Below are 4,979 nucleotides of genomic sequence, written 5' to 3' on the forward strand. Positions count from 1 at the left end.
CAGGCACACGGCCACATTCTCCACCTGCTCTCCAGCAGTTACATAGCCTGACATTTTGGCCTCTATTTTTACTTTTTCATTTTACTTCCAAATGTCTTCAGAACCCAAAGAGGAAGAGTGCAGTATAGTTTATTAAGGATTTGCCCACAGTTTCTAAAACTTCATTGCATTAAAGGAAAAACAGAACTAGGATTTCAGCCAATTATGAGTATGAAGAGAGAGAGAGAGAGAGAGAGAGAGAGAGAGAGAGAGAGAGACCCGGTGATGGTTGTGTGTCCTTCTGTCTGTCAGCTTTAGGTCACTTTAGTAAAATACCTGTGATTTTTCAACTTAAAAATTGTTTTGGCTCATGATTTCTGAGATGTCATAGACGTTATTGCTTTTTGGCCTATGGCAAGGCCTGTAGGATGAAGGGAATACATGGGGGAGCAATTTGCTCACATCATGGCAGTCAAGAAGCAGAGAGAAGGAGGAGGGTAGAGCGTTCCTTCAGCTTCAAAGGCGCATCCCAACACAGTTGGAAGACATCTTACTAGGGCCCATATTTTACAGCTTCTGCCACTCCTCCCCAGTGGTGGCTGAAGATGATGCCTGTGACAAACATGGAAGCCTTTGAGGACATTTGGAATTCAACTATAGCACCTAGGAAAAGGCATTTGACCTTTGTTTCTAAAAGCTTGAATTTAGACCAACTATGCCTTGTACTTCTGTGATTTTCTTTAATGGATCTTGCATTAAAGACGGGAAGGTTGTAACTTAGACCAAGCCATATGTTGACTTTAGATGATATTTGCAGCTTTTGACCTTTGCTGTAAAAACTGGTGATTCTGAGCAACTTGCTTCAGCGAATAGCGCTTCTATGTGCAACCTTGTGTTCGAACAAGCTGAAAGAAGAGCGAAGGTAGAGGTCTACATGTTATGCATTGAGCCAGGCTGAAGGATCTCACTTGGGTCTGCTTCCTTGAGTAGCTCAGCGCCCACTGTCTTCGTCCAGCTCATTCCAAAGAGGAACTAGATAGAGCTTTAAAAAGCCTGCCACATGGAAACCAAGAAAGGGGAGAAGGCATTCCTTCTAAGCCATTCTTGAATCTGTCAGTGACAGGACTCAGGAAGGGGAAGATGAAGCTGCTTCTTAGAATCAGTGATGGTCCTACGTTTCAAATTCCACCTCTGGATGGATTAGTCTGAGGAATCCTCCCCAGTCATGCCACTTTCTTCTTCTGTACCTGTACTTGTTATATTCTGCAAAGAAGCATAGGAGGGCAGACTGTCCTGAAGAACCCTCAAACATCAACTGGCTGTGATTTCAAGGGCCATACCAGGGGAGATGGGTCTGTCACTGGCTTTGGTCTCAGAGCACACAATTCAGCTGCATTTCTGGTGCCCCAATATGTTCCTGGGTGCCAATTAACTGCAGTTCTGCTGGGATTGCATTTCCAGCATTCCTGGACCTCTAACCCCAGTGAATTTAATCCTGCTCCTTTGATAATTTCTCAGAGTGTAGATTCTGTTGAGCGAGCAGGTTCTCTCCTGCGAAAATCAACTTAAATCCTGAAGCAGCACACTGCATATTCAGGACGACTGAGCCCAGATTTAATTGTGGAGGGGGGAAAGAAAAGGTCATCAGGAGTTTCTCTGAAGAGGCTGAGAAACCAGAGTCCTCCAGCATCCCTCTGGTGACCTGCTGCCTCGGAGGCTTTTATTCTGACACAGGCTCGTTCACTGAATATCCACAAGAAGCACAATAGCTAGGAGCTCAAGTTATGTTCCAGGTTAGAAGTCAGGCCCTCCTCCATCATTAATGGCTTTCCATATTCAAAGCCAATTTATAGTCTAGGTATGGACTGGATTTTGTAAGAGGCAAAGATAAGGGTTTGTGGTTCTTTAAGCAGAGGTAGACTGATGTGGAGAGCAGCAGGTGGAGCAGTATTGACTGGCGGACAACGTTGGCCTGACTGTTGTTGTTGACACCTAAGCCAGGGGAATCCTTTAGGCCTTTGCAGGAGACAGAATCAGGAGTGGCCCAGCTTTGCGGTGCCTAGAATCAGAAGGCAAATTCAGAAGGCGTGAAAAGGCAACTGTTGAGAGGGATAGGGGCAAAGGGAAGGGGCCATGGAGCAGAGGATAGGAGAGAAGAAGAGGGCAGAGAGGGAGGAGGAAGAAGGCTGGATACAAGATTCTACACTCAAATAAAATTGTCTCACCAAGGCCAGACAATGTTCTCACCTTGCCTTCTATGAGACACCCTTCTTCTAAGGAAGCTTGCTCTCTTTGCCCAAGTCTTAGCGAGCTCCTGGCATTCGTGAACAAAAGTGATCTTAAGTTCTCCTGGTAGACAGTTGTGAGCCACCAGTGCAATTGTAGCTTTGACAGGAAAGGAGGCTAGGGAACAGAGACAGGCATCCAGACAGCTAAGAAAGGCCTTGTAAAGAGTCACTATGAAATCAGTCCTGAAGAGACAGCAACAGTGCCAGTGTCAACCCGTCCGCCTGTGCGAGAAGCTTCCATGCCCTCTCCTGTTGTCCCTCAGACTTTGCAACAACTTAGGAGGTAGGAATATGGTGTCTGCATTTTTTTCGGATGGGTTTTTTTTTTGGTTGTCCATGCTTAGGTTGATTCTCTAGTCTCTGATGTCAGGCCCTAGGCTTTGTCTTCTCTCCTGCCCTCCTCCACTGTAACCTCCCCAAAGTCTACTGTGTGAGCTTCTAACAGTAGAGGTGGGCTTTGCATATACAAATGGAGGAAGATGGGAGGGGGCGTGGAGAACGCTGAGCCTGGCCATGAGCAGCTACATAATATGCAGAACCCTTGCAGATTGAAAATGTGGGACTTTGTTCACCACCCTGTGAGAATTTGAAGACAGAAGCAGCTGTGGGCCTCTTGGTGCCAAGACCCTGAGTCCACACAAGTCCCACTTTATGAAGACAGACAGGGGTTTGGAGCACTTTCAACAGCACACCTTCTCATCTGGAACTCGAGAGGTGCTGTAGAGAGAAGGATCTAAGGTAAAGGAGGCTGGGGGTTTTCCACCGGCTCAATGGTTTGGACTTAAATTTATAGGGATGGTCGGCTAGGGGAATCCTATATCACCTGTGCCTCCAGGTAGCAAAGCATAAACGACTGTAATCACTAGAAAGCGGGGACAGTGGCCTTTGCCTGTCCTCCAGGGATTTCCAATAGAAAGTGTTTTCATGGGGTCTGCTTGGTACTTTCTTGTCACTGGAGACAATCTGGCTAAGAAAGTTCAGAGGCCACAGTGGAAAATCCTCATTTAGGGAGTGTTGAATCCATTAACTCCATATTTTTTTTAAAGCGTCTCAGCTGGAGGAAAATATTTAAATAGAAGTCATTAGCGAGCACATTTTTGAAGCCAACAGTACCTAATAAGTCAAAATTGCTTTCCCTAAAAATGAAACCTATTGAAAAATCTTCAACGCCCCTCCCCCACTTTCTGAAGTGCTCAATTAGGGTGAAAAAAAAAAATCAAAACAAAACAATCCACAGAGCTGCCTGGATTGAAGCTATTGAGAAGTCAGAGTGCTTTCTGGTTAGGCGCCATCCAACCACAGTGATACAAATCGGGCCTTTAAGGTAATTTATGTCAGGGGCAAGAGTTTGGAACTGGGTCCGCTTGGAGCTAAAAGCATCGTAAATAAGCTGGGTTGGGAGACAGAGATGTGCTGGCGGTGTCGGGAATTAGAGTGGTCTGTGACTGCCCCCTCCAGATGCACAGAGCCTATGCCCCCAGGGATCTTAAGGACTGAGAGATGGTAGCACCTGTCCCTGCTGGTTTATACCTAGTGTGTTCTGGGGGATGCTGACCTTCAGAGGGGAGCAAAGCCATATCCTGTGGCACAGTAGCGTGGCAGAGTCAGCATCAGGTCTTGCTTCCTCCCTGATTCCAGTGCCCACCAATGTCTCAACCAGGTGCTGTGACTGCCTCTACCCTGAGGGCTCAGGACTTGAGGAGGAAAAGACCTGAGGGCTCAGACCACTGTAGCAAGAAAAAAAAAAGGGGGGGGGGGTCACATACAGTAGTGTCAGGATGAAAGTGAGCACATAAGGAAGGGAGCATCACATGCATGTGTGCACACATGTGTGCAAGCCTGTGGGGGGTACATATACTTGTGTGCCTCTATATATCATGTACATGGGTATGTGTATTAGCTTGTGAGCTCCTGTTCAACCACCAAGCAGCTTCAACATTCATATTTGTGTTGTTTATATACGCATGTGTGCACATGGCTGTGTGTGTATATACAGGGTATGTGTGCACTGTATGCACGATACAGCATGTGTGTGTACCTGTGTGCACATACACTTACACCTCTATCTGATTAGATTGAAAATCTCAGTCCAGTCTGAGGCCTCAGCAAATTTAATGCAGGGCCGAGTCACGTCTTGAATAGAGATAGCAAAAACACTGGGTACCAGGAAGGGACCATTGGAAATGCCTACATACAAAATGAAATTCTTTTTCTCCAGTGTCTCCCTCTGGAACTTTTCCTTCCCAGGGCTGTCATGTAACGAGCAGGGCACTGTCTAGCCCGTTTTGGAAAGCACCACAGTGCTGTTTCGAGATAGATGCTGCAGCCTGAAAACCTCTCCGTCTCTCAGTGAAAATAAAACGCAACAAAGACATCGAACACAGACGGAGAAATTCATTATTCCCGGGAGTCTGACCCTATAATCGTTAGATGTTATTATAAGCAAGCTCTGTAAAAGTTATCTTAAAAAACAAAACACTGAAGAGTTATTTATTCCTAGGAGAGACTGGTCCTCAAGATGGGTAAAAGGGTATTTGGGGTTTGCCACAGAAAGTCCAGATGTTTTTATGGGCAATAAAAGAGGATTCTGGTGGGGTTTGGGGGAAGTCTGAAGACAGGGGGCTGCAGCTGTATGGGGCAGCGGCGGGATTGGGGGTGGGGTGTTCCAGGAAACAGCTGAGCTGTGGAGGAGAGTACAGCAGGGGCAGGTGA

The sequence above is a fragment of the Micromys minutus genome, assembly GCF_963924665.1.
Source record: "Micromys minutus genome assembly, chromosome: 10".
Lineage (NCBI taxonomy): Eukaryota > Metazoa > Chordata > Mammalia > Rodentia > Muridae > Micromys > Micromys minutus.